Source organism: Anser anser (genome assembly GCF_964211835.1).
Source record: "Anser anser genome assembly, chromosome: 4".
In the NCBI taxonomy this organism is placed as follows: Eukaryota; Metazoa; Chordata; class Aves; order Anseriformes; family Anatidae; genus Anser; species Anser anser.
This window is the reverse complement of record NC_139724.1, coordinates 6,099,198-6,119,263: the sequence shown is the minus strand read 5'-3', so window position 1 is coordinate 6,119,263 and position 20,066 is coordinate 6,099,198. Positions and strand designations below refer to the sequence as shown.

The 20,066-nt window shown below is 45.4% G+C and overlaps 1 protein-coding gene and 1 long non-coding RNA gene across 3 annotated transcripts in view; one reads left to right on the top strand and one right to left on the bottom strand.

The window, feature by feature from the left end:
* The window catches only part of TET2 (tet methylcytosine dioxygenase 2), a 73,041-nt gene that overhangs the window by 1,341 nt on the left and 51,634 nt on the right, over window positions 1–20,066 (top strand). The window contains exon 1 of one of the 2 annotated variants that reach the window (XM_083835505.1): window positions 78–213. The exons of the other annotated variant lie outside the window; for it this stretch is intronic. The gene's annotated coding sequence lies outside the window, so the exon portion shown is untranslated. Of the gene's footprint in view, window positions 1–77; window positions 214–20,066 lie in introns of those variants that run through there. 2 annotated transcript variants of the gene reach the window in all.
* Window positions 208–20,066, bottom strand: part of LOC310899325 — an 84,571-nt gene continuing 64,712 nt past the window's right edge. The window contains exon 3 of the long non-coding RNA XR_014584207.1: window positions 208–5,992. This is a non-coding gene — a long non-coding RNA (uncharacterized lncRNA). The remainder of the gene's footprint in view (window positions 5,993–20,066) is intronic.

Sequence of the window (20,066 nt, the reverse complement as noted above, 5' to 3'; positions counted from 1 at the left end):
GAGTTGGACAAATTTGCTTAAGTGATGTGTGATGAACGCATTAGCCCCTTTTATCAGTAGCCGCAGAAAACGAACGTGTTTCTCTGAGTCCTTAGGGCTGCTCGCCCCTCAGCCGTCGTTACCTTTCCCCAAACTCCTCGCCCTCTTGGTGGGCTTCTCCTTTCTTTTCCTCGTCGCCTCAAAAACTGACTTCTCTCACCCCTCCGAATAAAGGTAAGCTTATGCTGTTTATGTATAGTTTTCTGCTTGCTTGTGTATCATGGTTAAAGCTCTGTAACTAAGAATGGTCACATAACAGTTTTTGATAGACTGTCACGCTACTTTCAGCTCTTTCTCTCTCGAGCAGGCAGCACTCAGCAGTTGCTGCTGTCCTCCAAGGCTTTCTAGGCTTCAGTTCTCTGGTGCTAAATGTCTGATACTTTTTTTCTCCTCAAAAGACTCAGCTAAAGCTGGGTATGAAACATTGATACTATATTGCTACATCTGTAGCAATTGTGACAGATTTGTGTATTTCTTTTCCTGCTCCCAAAGTATATTCTTTCTATTATACTCCTGTCTATTGTGTCTTGAAAACGCTGGTAAATCTAGCAGGGCAAGAACTTTTTGGTCTGCCAGACTTGCTGCTGTTAATGCTTTGAAAGAACGTACGCATCTTGGATATCTTCCTGCAAAAAAACAGCAATTTGGAACCAATGTAAATAAATTGCTGTTGGGCAATATTTTGACTCTTTCTTAGTGTCATGGAAAGTGTAGTGTGAACCCTGCCAGGGAAGTCAGAAGACATTTAAATCTAGCAGTCACAGTGCAGGGGAAAGAAAAAAGGGAGGGCAAAGGAGTGAAAAGTCACGGTGTTTAGGTGGTGGGACTAAGCTGCTGTTCACCGAATGAAGCACTCAAAAGTCACGTTTCAGTGGAAATAGTTGTCTCATTTGGGGGAGTGACATCGAGAAGCTTTGCAAACGCTTCCAGGGACCTCAGAAACCGGTTTTGTGTTGCCTGTTTCAGAATTAATTGTTAACAAATATTCAAAAGAAGAAGAGGTTGCGCTGGAGACACTGAGGCTCCTGAATTTGCCAAACTATCACCGCTCGTAGTAAGGCTTTGAACGAGGACTTCAGCATTGTGCTGAGTCCTGGCCCTTGGCCAGGGAGACTGGCATTGTTTTGATAGAGTGCGCATGGTCCTAGACTTTGGCATGTCAACATTGTTTAAAGAACATGAAACGTGTGCCCGCTGAGGAGCTGTATTATGACGGACAGATTTCCAAGGTCTCTTGCTGGCACTAGCGCTGCATTGGGTAACGGGAATGGGAGGTTGTAAACGTTTTGGTTTCTGCGTGCAGGATCGGGAGACTCCGGCTGCTGCCGGGGCTGAAGGGACCATCCTCTCACCCCAAGCTCTTCAGGTGCTGGGGGGATGCAGTCCCACATATGGTTAATAGCCAAATGGTTCTATAGGGGAAAAAACATGTTTTGGAACAAACCTGCCGCTCAGATGTTGAAAAACGTGAAGTTTGGGTTGGAACGATGTTACCGGCCCTGTTTGGGACTATCAGGAGTGTTTCACTTCTAGCTTGCCTCCGAGTTACTTGTGAATAAATGGCAGCAGAGTGGCTTTCACAGCGCGTGCTGAAGCGGTGGCTTTAAATCACTCGCTCCGTTTCGTTCTGAGTGGTAGATATTTGGCTCCTGCAGAAGCAAGAGACACAAGTTGTTTTTACATTGTCCACTTTTCACGGCGGGATTTCAGATGAGCTGTCAAATTTGGCTTATCACGGTGACCCTTCTACCGCTCTCGCTTGACTGCCACACAGTAGCTCTAAGCGTGGTAGCAGCATCTGTAAGCCAGCTTCACAACTGGAGCCTGAAAGTGGTAGAACAAAGTTGCCAAGTTTCAAGTAGAGTTGGTGGTTATCTTGGAAACGGCGCTGGAGAACACAACCACAAATGATTTTGCCAAATAATATACGGTATTTATTTAGTCCAGCTCCCTGATTGCTGTTGAGGCAGTCAGCCAGCAGCAGCAAAGTGTTGTGACATCATTTTGAAAGGCAATGTGCTGGTTCTGAAATGGAGTGGGATGTACTATGATTCATTACTTAAAAAAAAAAAAAGCTGTAGTCTGAACGGAGATAAAGCATATGACTGCATCATGGCTGAAAGCCAAAAAGGGAATTATATGAATCAATCACACTTGCAGCATTATTCTGATCCCATTCTCCGTAAGGCAGTGAATACCTTCTTACTCATTTAATGATATTCTGCAGGAAATGTATCCTTTTAAACACTGAACAAGTAACTAGAAACAAGTTGCTACAGTTCAAGCCAGTACACTTTCAGATCGTCACTGGTTGCGTCTTCAATTTGCATAGCTTGTCCCAATATCCTAGATAATAAAATGTTAGAAATGGAAAGTACCATGAGTAATCATCTTCTCAGTCACCCATTGAAAAGAAATCACTTCTGCCTTCCCTTAGGGTAGGCAAGTCTCTTAAAAAACCCACCCCTTTCCCAAGGCATTGCTCAGCGTGTGGAGGCAGAGGTGGTGGGGTTAAGGAGTGAGGCTGTGAGCCTCCAGCATCAGCTGGACTAATCCCAAGGACAGCTGATGACTGGCACGAAAAGTTGTTCGGATTAAAATGCTGGAAATATGTCTCACATTACACAGCAGGGGCTAACAGAAGGAAGGTGGAGCAAAACAAGGTTTGAAATAGAGGAACAACCAGCAGCTAATTCCTTCCACATAGGATGGAAGGAAGGAGCAGAAATGCCCTGCCTCACAAGGGGACCAGAAAGCTCTACTAGTTGTTCACCACAAAAGGTTTTAAATCAGGGGACAACTCAGAGTTGCTATGCTTCGCAATACGCTTCAACAATTAAAAGACTTAAAGATTTAAATTGCTGTCTATCTTTTCAAGCAGGCGTGTTCACCTCTGTCAAACACCTTCCAAAAAGCCGAATCATCCTAGCAGCCTGAGTAGAATTCAGGCTCTCCTTCAAAACGAAAGTTTTCTGTGGAGTTGTGGGTTCCAAGTTGGAGTGCCTTGTAGCATACATATGGCGAGAAATCCCAGTAAGATTATTCTGACAAATAAATAAAGGCTTGCAGTATCGAGGCTTCAGTTTGACCTAATTCTTGGTGTGTTTCCTTTATTTTTTTTTTAACCGTGTCTTTTAAAAACAGCAACTACCATGCAGCATTTCTATCGCAGTGTGCAGAGGAACAGACTTGTCCTATACTCAAGTTCAACAAGACAGGAAAGTTCAGCATTTTAATCTTAACCAAGTAAAGCATGTCTTTTAAGACAGTTTCTCCATGTACCTTGCATACAAAAGGTATGTTTCTTCAGAAACATGTTTGACTGCTGAAGCAACAAGTAAAAATTCCATGATGAGGTAAAGGCCAGTGCTTCCACAAGTCTGTGCGATGCTGTCCTGCTCCACCACTTACTGGAAAAGTGGTGGAAAACTTTCCAAGCTTTCCTATCAAGATCGCACTGTGAAAAAGCTTCTGTAGTCCTGGATGAGAACATGGCTGTCAGATCCAAAAAGAATCTCTACATGAGAAATGAAAAGGGAAATTTTTTTATTAAAAGCATGTTGTATTTGGAAGAAGCATTTGTGTTCCTTTTGTGTGCGGTAGCAAAGCAGTGAGCAGCAGGTGAGTGGCTTGACAGCTAACATAAGCAAGAGGCACCCCTTGGAAGTGTTTTCCATGTGTACAGGGCAGTGGCCTTGCCATTTTGTAATTAATTACTATGATGCAATTTAAGCAACCTGAAATATCTTCATGTGTTCCCCATTATTGCTTCTGACCTTGACCATATTCCACGTGGGTTCCCAGAGTACGAATATGGGTTTCACCGGTGTATGTCTGGGGGAGGAGGAGCTTCCAGGTTGGAGCAGGATTTTTTGCAGACATGTAAAGAGAGTAACGACTTCTGCGTTTGTTACTCCTTGTGAGCTACGCTATCCCCAAATTCACGTTGGTGACTAAAACTCAAACAACTCTTCTGCTTAATCTTCTTTCTAATAACGCATAAGCAGTCTAAGCCTTGTCTTCCAAATGTCCTGGCACGGGCTGCTTGAAGTCGAGTCGCGCTGGAAAAGGATCTGGCGGCAGCGCGCTCGCACCGCAGCTCCCCGGGCGGGCAGACGTTGCGCTCAGGACGATGACTCTCCACGCGGTCGCGCGCACGTGGCCAAGTGTTTACAAACAGTGTCCCAGCATCCTCGGCAGCTGCCTCCACGCAGCCAGCGAGGAGCAGGAGGCTGGAGTCCTAGGAACGGCCCGGTCCTCACGGGAGGGGGGAAGAAATCCAGCACGCAGAGGAGCTTAAGGAAGCGGGCTGTCGTTGGGGTTTTGGCTCGGCTTGCTGCGTCTGTGTTCCATCCTAGGCCGCTGGTGCCTCTCGCAGACGTCCCTGTTTCCCCCTCCGCCGTCTGTGTCGACGCATTTGCTTGGAATGGGCTGACCCAGGCTGTGAGACACCGTTAAGGGAATTGTTGCAAAGGTTTCGAATGATTCCGCCCCTTGCCCTTTTCAAAAACGTGTAAGGAATCCAATCCCCAACGTTTACAAGAGCAGCTCTTTGCAATACAAGGGTCCCACCGTAAGTTGTTAATATATTTTTCCCTTCGTTAGGCATGACTCACTGCCTGTTGGAATACTAGAACAATTCCCTCTTTAACAAACAAGAAAGAAATCATGAAGGCTGCTAACTTTAAGTAAAATCAAATAGCTGAAAGTCTTTATTACTTAATGAGACATGTTGACACAACGAGGCGTTGCTGTTACGAAAGTTAATACCGCGCGCTGGGAGGCAAGCTGTAGATCTCCACGAGGCACAAGAAGCTCAGTGGAGATTTCTGTGCTTGCTCTACCCAAAGAATAATGCCACCGACCTGCTGTTAAAAAAGCAGGGGGGAGGAGGGAAGTGTTGGTAATTACTGGGGTCATCTTGCCAAGATGGCTTCAGGAAGCTCAGCTGAAAAGGCGGCTCAGCTGGCCAGAAGCGCGGGTTTCGGGCCACCCCCTGTAGCCGAAGCTGTCAAACAGGTTCCCATCGGAGGAGACGCTTTGAGCCCGTGCCATGTGCTCCGTGGGGCCTTGTTAGCAGAGGTGCTGCTCCTCTTCCAGAAACGTTCATTTCGAGACCCGGGCACGATTTTCAGGCTCCCTTGGGACTGCGTACGGAGGACATCGCTCGGTCTGAAAAACGAGTCCCAAGAACTGGTTTTTCCGTACAGAGAGGCAGCAGTTGGCCTCTTCCTTATTCTGAATGTGTCTGCATGAGTCATGGCATTCACTATCATGCAGCGGTGGCTGGAGGCCAGTGCACTTGCTGTACCTGTGACTTTTGCCATTTGTTGTATGTTCACACCAGTTGCTTCCATTTTACATGAACTGCGCTTACAACCATTGCGTTTTGTTACTGTGCTCCAGCAGTTTCCTTCTCACCTGTCCTCTCATTTGCTCGACACAGCTGCTTGTGTCAGATCCAGAACCTGCTGCTGTTTCGCAAAGCTCTTCACCTCCTTTCATGTCCTTCTGACTTCTTTGACCCATGGTTCCCATTACTCTTGCCGCAGCTGTTCTCGCAGGAGGCGACAAGCAAGAATAAAAGAATACGTAAGGGAATATGCGAAAAAGGCATTTCTGAGTTTGCAGTGCTTGTTCCTCCTCTTGCCACTTTTAGTGCTGTTACAGAGATCAAAGGGTAAACGTTAACCCTGGGCCTGATGCTGACACGAAAGTTTTGCCCTCAACTTCAGCGTCCTTTAATCAGTCGCCCTCTGTATTCGTTCCTTCGCACGAGAGCCGACGACTGTCCGTGCAGCACTCACCCCCATCTTCATGCTCCTGATACTTTTTTTTTCATCTTTGTTTAATCTGTTTGTTCTCTCGGTGCTACTTCACTCGTGTTTGAAGTCACATACTTTGAAGTTATACAATTCTTCTACTTGCCAAAGGACACACAACTCCTTCAGCCCTTATGTAAGCAAAAAGGAGAAAAGAATGATTGCATGTTTCCTCCTGTGTGAAAGTAGCATTACTGTTCTGTTCACAGTAAAATGAGGAAAAGGACTTGTTGCAGTAAGGCAGGAGTTGCTTCCCTTCCCCCCAAGTTACTAAAGTTCACAGAAGGGAGAGATTTCCTTGAAGCTTAAAGTGCATGTATAGCTTAAGAAGAAGAATGCAGTTTATCCCTGAAAGAGAACATATGAAAGCTGGAAGATACATTGGATTTGCCTTTCTCTGGGATTTGGAAAACTGTGTGGGGGTGCGTGTATGTATTAAAGACCTTCACATTTTTTATTTCTTAATTTTTAAAAGGCAACCTTTTTGTTCCCACTGTGCTCCTTTGCTACCTTGCCTGTTCTGCTTTCAACTTGATCTGCCCCGAAAGGTCTGGAGTATTACTAAAATGGCAACAGTAAAAATCAAAAGCATGAAAGCTGAGCAACTGAAGAGGGCTGGATTTAACCCTTGTTTATCTCATATAGCCGGCAGACATCTGGGGGAGAGAAAATCTATGCTAATGAGACCCACTCCACACAGTCAGTTTGTAAGTGTACGCAGCACAGACCCAGCAACAGCTGAAAGCAGTGAGCAAATGGGGAAATGCACTCCTGGTATTTATAAAACTGAAAAATGCACAAAACAGAAAAACGCAGTCTTTCAGTTCTCTGTTGTTTCTGTGGCACTCTCCATGCTTTCCACAGCGCATTTGGTCTTTTTAAGTAAGTTTGGACCTGAGCTTTTCTGCTCCCATGTGATCCTTAATGCAGAGAAGCAGCTTTGGAAGGTGTGAGAAAGTAGTGGGAAGGATAAGAATTAGGCTGATGTATTTTTCTCTGCGTTACTACATGTAGTGCCTGACAAGTGGAAGAGATTAGGTAGGGGAAAATACATATTTTTATGTATCTTTCCACCATGCCTGTGTTGTGCAGTTGACAATATATTAGGTGCCCCCCTCGCCGGTGCTGTCAGCTGACGTGTGAGCCTGCAAACTGATGGCAGCCCCTGCATTTTCACAAAGCCCTATTGATTGTTCCTTCGCGGAACAGAAGCAGTTGGCCTGTGGGAAGACACAGGAGAGAGACACCTCCTCAGACCCACATACTTTGTAGCAACTGGAAAAAAATAAAATAGTTTGGGGGGCATTTTTCCCTCTTTTGGGGGAAGAGGAAGGAAATAGGTAGAAAAATGCAGAGGGGAGTTTAGAGGCTACAAAATGATTTTTACTTTAAAAAAAAGTTTTCGAAGCAGTTGCAAGTTAGCACATTTCCTAGAAAATACAAAGCCTAGCTGATGCATTGGAAAGAAGTTTTGCCTCTGGAAGGGTGAGTCTGTAACTACCTCCTGTACAGCTGCTTTTTCTTGAAGCAACTGCTGCTAGCTGGCTGGAGATACTTTGTGGGACAAGCCGTAGCATGAGTCTAGTTTGGGATGGCAATTCTGATGCTTCTAAATATAAGGAGTGGATAGAGTGAAATTAATTATTGCGCATTAGGAGGCACCTCATATCCCAGCCATGAAACAGAATCCCACTGTGCTTGGGGCTGTACAAACACAAGCCATTTCTGTTCCATTTTGCTATTTAATGCAGCAAAGGAGACAGTTGAAGAAAAAAAAAGAAGCCTGGCAGCACACAAGGGCTAGAGTGTTAGTGACTCTTGTTTATAACGCAAAGCAGAGGCAGACAGCTGCCTTCCAAAAAACTAAATATTTGCAGTAAATAAAGCAAAGCTGCTATTGCTACCTGCTCTGTGTGAGTTCAGAGGAGTTCCTAACCAGCACTGCTGCAGCCTTTTCCCTAGGGTGCTCGTATTAATGAGCAGGCAAAACACGCGGGGAGTAAGAGAAAGGGTAGAGAATTAATAAGCAACAACTGAGAGCCAAAGCGCACACAGATCACAAAACGTGGTGCAAACCTTGCTGGAGCCATTCATTTCAGTACTATTTTTTTTTTTTTTTAAAGGCAAAACAAAACTAAACTAAAAGACATACAGGAAAGCTGTGGTATAGCTGGGAACTGAACCCATATCTCTTATGCCCCAGTGCTTTACCCATGATACCCTCCTTCCTGCTCATTCAGAAGTTTACAGATAGTTTTCTCTGCTTACTAAGATAACAGAAGTATCAATTTTAAGAAACAGAAACTAGAATCAGAAACGAGTAGCTTTTCACTTTTTTCAGAAGCTGTTTTTCAGTAACATTTTCTGTTAATTGACAGCACATCGGGGTTTTTTGGTGTAGCTTTTTTTTTTTTTTTTTTTTTTTTTTGTCTCCTTCCCCTTCTGGAGGAGTCTCAGGACCTTTAAAGCAGCAGTGCTCATCCAAAATAAGCCAGCAAATTGTGCCTCAAATTCTGTTGTTTGTCTCCTCAGGGAAGAGGACTGCTTTTGTGTACTGCTTGGACTATGGCACTGCTGAAACCCTCAACTCCGAGTGAGAAAAGGTGCAGGGAAGTAAGGGTATTATCTCGATCTTACTGGTGCTGCAGATGTCTCCATGCACCTCCAAACAAACAAGCAGAATCTCACAATGAGCTAATTATAATTAAAAACAGTACGTTGTGTCGGTTAATTGCAGTGAGTAGGACAGAGTTGTGTAATGTCATTTCAGTAAGTAGGTACTCCAATAATTCCCATTAACCTTTAATACCCTTGATCCTCCTATTCATTCAGGCAAGATTTCCCACAGTCTGCAAACTGTTCTGTACGCCAGCCCAAACCTACCACACGACTCCTGTTTTGATCTGTTTTATCAATTAAAGGTTCTTCAGGGTTCACGAACCCTCGCGCTGATGTCATACTTGGTAGCGGAGCTCAAAGAAAAAGGAAAAAAAACCTTTAATTTGCTGCCAAAACTTCTCTCTGCTGGAGTTGGGATGTACAGACCTGTGCAGGTGACACAAACCAGGCAGCATTCGTAGCTTTCTATGTAACAGTCTCCTAGACCTTAATCGGAGACGGTGAATTTTGGTGTCTTTGGGATTTGTTGGGGATTCTTAGGCCACAGGTGGCTGTAGCTCGAGCTGCCTGTTTTGGTGCTTAATGCATATAACCGAGAGCCCACCCCAAGTAACTTCAGCAGGTTCAGAGACTCGTGATACAATCCATGATGAAATGCATTCAGAAATAAAATCCAATGGGTAATTTAGCTCGGGCAGCATTCCCTTGGACGCTGACAGAGGCAGTTGACCGTGAAGGACAGATGGATTTTTCCCTGCCATGTTTATAGATCCAACAGCGCTGCAAACCGCAACGCAGAAGGACCGAGAGCTAGCGTGGGGGCTTGCCTCCTGGCTCCCCCCAGTTTTCGCCGGTCCCCTGGCAGTCTGGAGGTTCGGCAGCCGGGTCCCCACGTGGCTGGTGCGCACGTGGCCGCGGTGTTTACAAACACTGTCCCGGGCTTCCCCAGGGCGCTGTGTGACGGGCCAGAGGGTGCCACGCTGCAGGACCTCGCCGCGGCTTGCGCCAGCCCGTTTGTCACCCACGGCTGCAGCCGCTGGCGGCAATCGCAGCAAAAGGCTGAGCTGACGGAGCCCGCTAGCGTGCTAGGGTTTGCTCGTTTTACTTTTAAGCGATATTCAGCCCGGGGTTTAGAGCAAGGTCGTCCACGGTGAGTCAAAAATAGAAACTTTATTGCTCGATAGAGTAGCAGCGCTGGAGAGCGCTAGCTAGACAGACATGCAACAGCGAGGAGGGTACTTCTCTGCTTTCCAGAGACGCTGCTAGGGAACTGGGTAACGCTTACAGTAGGGCAGGATTTCAGAAAGCCTGTGCAAGTGCATGGGCGCCTTTTCTATTTCTCATTGACAAACCAGGGAACCCTTTATGTCCAGATTTAAGAGACAAGTCTCAGTGAAACGCAAGACGCTCGGAACAGCCAGTGTTCAGGGCCACAGTTGCGTTATCACCAGGAGAGGACTGCCTCGGTTCTGCTTTGTTTTGGCAGGCCATTGGCATACAGCAAGCAAGAGGTTTGGACAGCTGTGCGTTGCTGTATTAAATGGCCTGCCATAGCCGGGGCACAAAAAGACAAAGCATGCTTATTTCCAGGCACTCAGCTAAAATTGTATTGACTTACTTTTTGCTGCTCTCCTCATGAGTTCAGAGTTCAAGGACTCCTATATCTACTGTACCTTGAGTTCAGATAACAAGATACAACTACACCAAGAGAAACAAACAGAGAAGTCCGTGTTCTTCAAAGACAGGCATTTTTCTGTACATGTTCCCCTGTTGTGTTTCGGGGTGTGCACTGTTTATTTTTCTCCTTTTGTTTTACTCTCCCTCCTGCTCGCCCTCCGCAGTGCTGCATGCACACCCTCTCGCAGCCGCCTCTGGCTCGCAGGGCCTGAGAAGTGCAAACTCAGCAGGCACTGGTAACACTTTAACTCTTTGTCCTATTCTCAGCTCTCCCAGCAAAGGTCAAAGCAAACGAGACTTACAGCTGCGCTTGAAACAGAATGGTAGGAGAGGGAGGGAGGGAGAGAGGGAGGGACGGCAAGCGCAGGCTGTTCCCCCCTCGTGCATACTTTGTCTCCAAGCATGTGAAGTGCATGGCCAGGGTGAGATGAAACTTTCCCTAGCCTTTGGGTGGCTGTATCTGCTAGCTCCTCTTTAAGAGGAAATGAAAGACTTGTGACTTTTGTTTGTACTGGCCATATCTAGCTTCACGCAACTTCTGCCGATAAACAGGAATAATTTAGGAGCTACTTCCTCAAATGCCTGAAACGTGGTCTTAATTTCATCAGTGCAAAGCCAGCAAAAAGCTATTACAGACACGATGTCTCGGTTATCTGTCTTTGAAGTCATTTTGGAAACGCTGGCAACATGCCCTTATACAGTTCTTTCTCCTAATAGCCATAGTTTGGCATTGTGTTGAGGGACCACGCTGGCTCCAGTTTTGCTGACCGAGGGCAGAAGTGAGTTTTGTTTTCCTTGAGAACCTTTCAAAGTGCTGCCATTTGCTTACGGCTGAGAGAAGGAACCTGCCTCGACACCAAGACGCGCCCACGTGTGCCACGTGCAGGAAAAAGGTTCCCGTTTTTCCCTTCAGGCAACCCGCCGGCGCGCTTCACGCGGCTACGAGGGGAATGTGCCGGCCAGAGAGTTGGCGCTAGCCGGCTTAGCGACATCGATACCAGCGCCAAGGTTTACCTCCCCACCTGGCGCTCCGGATCGGTTTGATGCCTCGCCACGTGCTCGCGCGCACATGGCTGCAGTGTTTACAAACATGACCCCAGAACTCTTACGGGCGGTTATGAAAGAGCCAGCAAATGCCGCATCTCCTGCGCGAGGCTGACCTAGATCGCCAGCGCGGGGAGCGAGTACGAGGCGGGTGAGCAGAGCACAGACTCTGAGCACACATCGAGGCGCTCGGGAAGGTGATTTTGCTTCCAAACTCATTTGAAATATCATTGCCACCACGAGAGAATTTTCCACCGTAACCTAAAAATAGTTACTATTAGCTAGCAGGAGCGGGTGAGTGATTCAGCAGCTCGGGGATAAAGGTGACTGTGTTCTTCGTCACCATGAGTTTGTTTCTTTGCTGAACTGACTCAAAGTACATAAAATTTTCAGAGTGGTAAGGAAGTGCAAAGCTGGCTTACTTTGGCTAAAATAAAAGAACACTCTGTGATTGTGTGCTTCCTGATTGACAGTTCCCTTTTTATTCCTTTATTAACACTTGCAATCAGGTGCTAATGAATACCTCGCTGTTGGATAGTGACCATCCGGTTAGGAAAAAGACAGCTTAGTAGTTTCAAGTGACACACCTTTCTCTACAGAATATGAATACCACTGTACTTTTTGGCATGGGCCTCAAGAAAAAAAATGTCCCTCTAGCAAACCAGGCCTTACACTCAGCTGTCAGATGTCCACGCTTCTCCATATGTATTTTTTTAATCGTTTTTGGAAGTACTAGATGCTTATTAGAAAAATCAATTTGTCTCTTCCTTATGCTTGAAGTTCTTCAAGGAAGTTTGTATTGTACTTAAAATTACCCTAAAACAGTTTCCTTCCTAGAAGTTAGCAGTTTATTGTAAAATGGAAGTACGTGGTCTGATGATTGGTTGTTGACAGACTCTAGCCTTCTTGAAGTTTTCTCAGAAAAGCATGTATGTGGAGGAAGACAGGCTATACAACCGTGACTGGTTGCCAAAGATAAACACAGCCTTCTTGAAAAAGCTGCTAAACTAGCAAAAAATAACCCATGCTTGTTAATAAATCACTTCCAATTTTTACTTTTGAAATCAAACAATTTACTTACTCCCAGCTTTGCAAAAGCCTACTGAGTGGTGAAGGGTTGTTTTTTTTTCCTCCCAGACAGCAAGGTTGACCTTTCTGAGGGAGACGAGATAGTAGAAAGATCATAGTTCTATTTTATACCAGTTACTATGATACATCTCGGTGTTTGTAAATATCATAATGGCAAAGCCCTTAGGAAAGACACGCTACGAGCTTCTCCATGCCTCTTTCCCAATGTGCTTCTGTCCCATTACTGAAGGCAACTCCTGCAAGCATACAGCTAGTCCAGAGTCTTCACCTTTTCCATCCATATCCATGGCAGCTCTGCATTAAGAGTCACCAAAGCTGCTGCAGATATCTTTTATTATTTAAACAACATGAGGCAGGGAGGCCAGAGCTGGTCACCAGCTGCCTTCATGTGGTCGGATAGCTCTAGCCAGAGAAGGTGAAGAGCTCTGCAGCTCAGCCCCACACTGGTTTTGTCCCAACTCCTAGCTCAGTTTTAATGTTGCTTTCGGCATGTGAGCAAATGTGTTTCCATCAGTTATTGATGTCTCTTCACTGCTGAATGTTCATTACGGTGTTCATTACAGTGTGTATAATAGACCTAGGAATAAGAATGGAAGAACTGAAAATGGGTCACTGCTATGGTCTTTGTGTTCTTTGTGGCCATTCTTCTGCCTGTGGAAAGCAAATCCACCGTAGTGAATCTGTACAAGTATGGGCAGCCTCAGAGAAAGGAGAACCAACAGTCTTAATCTCATCTCCGAATTTGTGTAGCTTTTTTACTGGGTGCATCATAGTACAGCTTCTAGAGTCATTCTCCAGTAGTCCCGAAGCACTTTTTGAAAATGTTCTGAATCAGAAAGTATCGAGGCTTACCAGGACTAGTTTATTAGTATTTATGATGTCTGCGGGCTTTACCAGAACATTTAACTTAACCAGGGGAAGATCTATACAGATACACAAATGATGCGTCTAGCACATCTTTGACTCAGAATCTTCTCATTACGACCATTAATGATGACTTCTTACATTATAAGAGCAGACTCTTTCAATGAACAAAATGTAATGAAAGAAATGCTGCTTATGATAAAGATTATTTAACTCCATGCTTTTAAGTTGGAGACAGGATGGAAGAAAATACTGTAAAATTTACCATTGCATGCTAGAGGGTGAATAACCACCATTGTGTCAGTTTAGATGAGTATCTCAAAATAAATACAGACTCTGTCATGGGTTTGTCCTCTAGGTAAAAAAGTAATGGAAATCTTGTTCAACAAGTTCAGCAAAAGGCACACCTAAAGTTTAATTATGTCTTCAGATGCATAAGTGCAATTCTTACTAAAGAGTTTTGCCCAGCTACCAGGGAACAGACTCGGGACTCTTAATTTTTCTTATACATGGAACATAAACAGATCAATAATCGGGTCAGTACAAAGCTGGGGAAATGAATTCCTCGGCATAACCAATGGCTGTCCCCAGCCATAGCTTTCTCTGCCATGGGTGCGTATGAGAGAGAGATTCTTGACCGATTTATGACTTTCTGCCAAACCCCTCTTCCCCACCACAGCCAATCTACCAAAACACAGGGGCAGCTGGAGAAGAGATGAAAGAGCACCTGTGGCATTTACCTCACGGGTTTTCCACTGATGTCTCTTTATGGGATGGGAGCTGGGAGTCTTGGAGAGGGTCTGAGTTGCCCTATCAAAATTTGCAGCACTGAATGAGTCAGAGGGAGGACTCCCTGGCCCAGGAGGTAGGCAGACAGGGACCACATCGTTCCTCTGTCTCCCTTACTCATTGCTATCTCAGCAGAACATGGTTCCGCAACAGGCCAACTCTTACTCATTTTGTGCACAGGGAAGGAAAGCATACAGAACACCTGCTGGACGGCACATTAAGTTACGTTAACAACTGCCCGTAGCGTTGGAAGGCAAGGTAGGAACATCAACAGACCTGCACAGTATCTGCTCAGCACAAAAGACTTCGCATCACCCTCTTAAATACAAAGTAGTCCTGTTAATTCAAGTCAAAAGAACTACAACATGTGGCAAAAAGAACAAAAGCAATGAAAGGAACAAGCAGTGTTTCAGATTTTTACACTACCAGGGAACGTATTAGGCAAAATTGCCCAGAGAGGTTCTTAGGAAAGAGAAAACCCTGCATTACAGAGTAGGCTAAAAAAAAATAAAAAAGAAGTTGGCTGAACCATCCCACCAGTGGCTCTTCTTTGTGTTCATGGGATTAAACCAGTGAGGTGCTGATGTTTCTTACCACATCGTTCAGTGCTGCAAGAAATGCTACTGTGCTTTACCCTTTGGCCATGGCCAACCTCCAAAGCTTCAAAATATGATGAAACCCCCGTTTCCAGAGGCCAAATTATACATCAATGAAAGAAAACAGTCTTTATTATGTAACAGGCAAGCAGAAGAAACCCTGATTTATGAATTCAATATAAATACACAAGAAGCAGCAAAATCAGGTCTTTTACTCACACTCCACTGCCATGGCAGCTTGATTTTTTAGTTGTCTTTCCTTGTGGTAGGAGTCTCAAGCACGGCAAACATCACAAAACTCCATGTAAAAAGGAAGTAATGCTCCTGCATGAAGTTTGATGTGGAAAACAGGGGGTTGTTTAACTCCAGGGGGAACAGTGGTCAGCATCTTCTCTCTGGGAAGCCCTTGAGGCCTGTGACCGTGCAGGTTTGGTTGCGTGCTTGTCCAGGAAAATTCTCACCAGGATACACCAAAGGGAGTTTCCCCATACCAGTGCACAACAGTGCGAAACGTGGACAGTTTGTTCCCAAAACGTGCATGAAATAGCCCTGGAGGAGGCCATTTCACCCACTCTTTCCCCCAAGCCAGATCAATCATAACTCTGTCACTTATGACAAATACTTGGACAATCTGCTCTTGAATCTGCTAGTAGAGATTCTGTATTCTTCCAAATCTTCTCTTTTTGATCAACTTTCCTCTTTTTAGAAAGATATAGCATCCCAGCTGAGGCCTCACTGAGCCTGAGAAGAAAGGTAACTTTATGCCTGACAGAGTCACACAAACGGGACTAAAACTGCCTTTTTTCTCTAAAGTTTTGACACCAGCTGTTCAGCTGGACGTCCGCTGTAGCTCCCAGAACAGCAACTTAGGCAGCTGTTCCTCATTCAGTGTCTGTGCCTGAGGTTTTTCCTGCCTTCTGAGACGTTGCTCTTGAGTTACCAACACAAGAAACACCAGAACTTCAGAAAAAAGGTTACTGTGTGAGAACAGAGAAGTCAGTGTCACTAAGCAGGAGAAAACGCATACTGGGTGAATTGTAAAATCAGTAATTACGCACTCGTGTGAGGGTCTGTTGATCCACTAGAGTGTGAATTTCTTGGACAAGGACCACGTCTTTGTTACCTGGGTGCATGGCTGCTGTTTTGTGCGCAGCACAAAGAGTTCTCTCGCACCGAAGAAGATCGAGATAGCATCAGGAGCAGCTTAGTGTAGGTACTGGCACTGTGGGGCACCAGTAAAGAGAGGTGGGAAAACCAGATGGCTTTACGTTACGATGACGGTACTTATCACAGTATTAACTATGGTTTCGTTAAGCTGTAGTGGATGGAGCTAGAAGCGTGTTTCAGAGAATTTGAAAAACTAGAAAATAGTTTTCTTTAGTTCAAGTGCCAGCGGTCTGTGGCTTTGCCATGGGAAGATCTGAATTCTCCTCTTTTTGGTCCAGTGAAACTTTCGGGTGAAACTTGCACACGATGCACGTTCCCGTGCCTCATCACTTTGATCACAAGAGCCTGTTCTGGGTGAGGGCCTTAAAACGGGTAGCAGGGAGCTAGGGGGGGAGCAAGAGGAGCACAGAGAAAATAACATGAGAGGGTGAGCTCCAGGTACCACGTGTTAATGGCAGAGAGGGGCTCTCAGGAGCTCACCTTCAGCTGTCTAGCACAGTTTGAAGAGAGAGAGCAAAAGGCAACATATTTCAGATTGCTAAAAGGGAACAAATAGGATCTGGTGTACTTAACCCAAGGACTTTGCTGTCACAACCTGTTGCTGGTGCAGGTTTTTTGGAAGCAGCAGGCATTTCTATGAATTAGGCCAGCGTCTAGGCTCCTGCTCATTAGCCACAGCCTGGAGGGGTTAACAAATTACCATTTATACCTTTCTCCTAGGCACCTGCCCTTTAGCAGACTGATAAAACCAGAGCACCAGACAGCTGTTGGCTCCAGCGTGGCCCTCAGCAGCTGCTGGCCGTCTCCTCGGAAGACTGCCACGGTCCTTAAGAGAGTTCCGCTACCAAAACGGGGTGAAGAAGATCTGACATTGGGGTGAACGTGTGTGTACAAAGTGATCACCCATCCCAGGAAGCTGTTTTCTCCATTTGTTTGTTTTTGCAGCACCCCGAAAGTTGTAGTTCATGCCACCAGCAGCTAGTGTGGTCAAAGCGTCATTTCTAAAGCAGTGGGACGAGCTGTTAAATTATCTAAAAGCAGCAAACCAGTGTTGTGTTGTTTTTTTTTTCTTTCTCAAAGATTAGATAGAAGGAACAGGAAAAAGCTCTCTCCTGTAGTTCTCTCCTTTTGTTTCGAGTTTTAATATTTAATGAACATGTGATACTGTTTTAAGCTAGTCCTGATGGTCTTGTGAAGTTAATATTTAAAGCAGATGGCTGCAGTGCTTTAATAAGATGGTTACTATAGAAACACAGCGCTGTGAAAGCCATAGTTTCTGTAGTGCATGGTCTCCTCTCTAAACATTTTAGAGGCTCTTGATCTACATGTAGCAGGCCCAAAGAGGACGAACCAAGAAATGGAAAATGAAGACAGTATGCCTGCGTGGAATATTTACTTCAGCCGGGGTCCACTCAAAGCTGGCTGGATAGCTAACATTTTTGTGGCTCGCTAAAGAGCTGCTTGAAACAACAAGAAACATGAGAAGAGAGATAAGCACAAGTATTGATGGGGGAGATGACTCTGGGCAGGAGACAGATCATTTCAGTTATCTCTCTTCTGGAAGGTGAGTTGGACTCAGACATTAATACAAACAAATTTAAAAGCACAAAACACCCACAAACAGTTAGCTAAAACACCCAAATATTTACTTTGCAATCGGCATGCTTTTTGTTTACTTCATCCCTGCATATCTCATGTTGCCTATCAACACAGTTGTTGCAGCCTAAAACACAGGGAAGGACACAACATGTACTTTCAGGGATTTTGTTTTTTCATTACTGCCTCTGGTTTTCTTTGTGTTGCCAAAACTGTTTTAGCCTGAAAGTACCTACATTCCTCTGCATGCAGCAAAAAATCTTATAGGCTGTGATACAGACTTTAGAAATCCTTTTAAAATGTTAATTATATATGTGAATATGAGTTTGCACTAAATCAGGGTGTTTAGGAGGGGAAATGGCAGTCTGTTTGGAAGGGTTACTGGTTCTCCAGAGCAGAACTGGACAGGGAAGTGCTGCCTCATCTGCCCATGTCTCTCCCTCCAGGGAACTGAGAAGTCATTTCAGAAGTCACAGAGGGCAAGAATACAGAGATAGTGGTTGCAGAACCATAGAAACTATGAAACAAGGAAAGCTGCAAAGCAACTGTTAAAAAAAAAAGAAAAAACAAACACAGAAATACAGTAATCTGATGTAAAGATAGCACTTGTGAGAAATACCCATCTTTCATAAAATCTGGCCATCTTGCTGGAACTTGCACCTCATGGCAAGGTAGCAGTGCTGCTGGCCTGGGCTAGGTTCAGGGGGAACTGGAGACAGCTTGGGCATTTTCTCTGCTTCAGCCTTTCCCGTGTTTCTTTCTGTTCCCAGCAGATGTTTGTGCTTCATATGCCTCCCTTCACACTTTAAAACAGCCTCTAGCTTCACCTAAGCTGGGCAGGCCCAGTTTCAAGCTTTGCCTCTTCTAGGAACCTGAACACATCATCATTTAAAGAGGGAGGGAGAGAGAGGGGTGGGAAGGTGGGGGCTGGGAGGGGAGAGAGTGAGAGAGAAAGGCCGTGAGAAACACTCAACTAATAGGGTTTTCCTCTACCCTGAGACTGAATTTGTCTAATCAGTTCCTGTTTCTCTACGGTCATATCTGATTCCTCTATGGGCTTTTTCTGTGACTTAAAACTTTCGGAGGAGGAAAACCACATATGATCTAAAATACCTCCCACCTTTCTGCTTTGTCACCATGGCCCTCACCCCTGTCATCCTCAACACAGCAACCAAAGTGCACCTTGCCTACTTTGTGCCATCTGTAGCGCCTTTCCTTGGAAGCATTCAAACATTATACTTCACCTTGCTCATGAGGCTTGGTCTGCCTCACTTCTGGTTGTGTTTCTTGCCCCTGCAGTCTTCGCATGAACAGCACTGCTTCACAGGGGAAGCTCAACGTCTCTAGAAGTTAGAGAGGTATTCCCCGTCCTGCCTTCTACGTTGTCTGCTTTGCTTTAGGTTTATCTGTAGCGCAGCAGTAGGGCTATGGACAAATACTCTGAAACATGAACATCGAGCCCTTCCTCAGCTCGCTGTTTCAGATAACTCTTCAGGACAGCACTCACGCTCCGTGGACCAGGAAGCTTGCCCTCAGATTTACTCCGCGTGCACTTGCACGTACACTAAACACAAGCTCAGCACATGAAAACAGACATAGTATCTCTGTCTCTATTTTCATAACAAGAATATTTTTAGGCATGACAGATATTATGAAGGAACTCTGCCCAGCTGCACTCAGGATGGATGGGGCAGGCTATTTTAGGCTATTGCATGGCAGTTCTCAAAAAAGAAAGCTTCGTAGCAGGCAGCGAAAGCTCAGCAGGAAACCCATCCCGAGGACACCAGCAGAAGGACCACAAGGGGAATGGGCAACCCAGAGGTCTACACGTGGATCTGGCCCTCGGTAGCCTCGGGAGGGCTTCCTCCATCCCGGAGCACCTGTTCCCAGTCCCTGCCTGTGGCTGCTGCTCTGCATAGGATTGTAGTCCCTGCACTGACAAGTGTCTTCTCCTTTTCTCTCCATCAACGATAAACCTAACGTGAGCGCCTTTCCACTGTGATGATTAGTTAATCTCACAAATAGTTTCATCGACTGCAGTGAGATCGCATGTGGTTTTAACTGCATCCATGTAAGCAACTCACAATGTAGCCCTTTGGGAAGAGACAGACAACAGTGAGGGGAATCAAAGCACATTATATGTCCCTTTAGTGGCTCATAGGAGGGGGCTCCTGGCTCAGCTGAGCCCTGACGACATTGCTGCAGTACATAAATAGCACAGGAAAATCATTTTTCTGTATGATCTGTTAATCATCTGTAAATGCAAATACTGGTTGGAGGTGCAAAACTCAGGACCCCACTGAGTGAGACAGCTTACAGTTGAGAAAAACCCTTGCACCCTTGAGCTAAAATACTGCTTTTGTGGTAAATGGAAGACAGAGAAGAGGCAAAGGGCTCTTTGTAGGAAGTAACAGTGAAAAAAAAAAAGCAAGGAAGCCAGGCTTAGCATGGCTTGCAAGAGCAACACATTGCCACTTGTCTGCTGTGCAAGGGCTTATCACTTAACCTAGCAGAAGCAGCAAAAAAGTCTGATGACCGTAACCTCTGTGAACACCGGTGTTGTGATTATCTCATGACACTATCTGCATCAGTCCTAAAGGGCTGGAAATCTTTTATGTTGATGCAGTCATAATTAAATGTGATCCCATCGCAGTCAGTGGAGCTATTTGTGGAATTAACTAATCACCAGTATGAGTAAGGGGCTCGTAACTCAGCCTGTAGCTGCTGTGGGAAACCTTTGTGGGCTAAACCGAAAGCTGTTGAG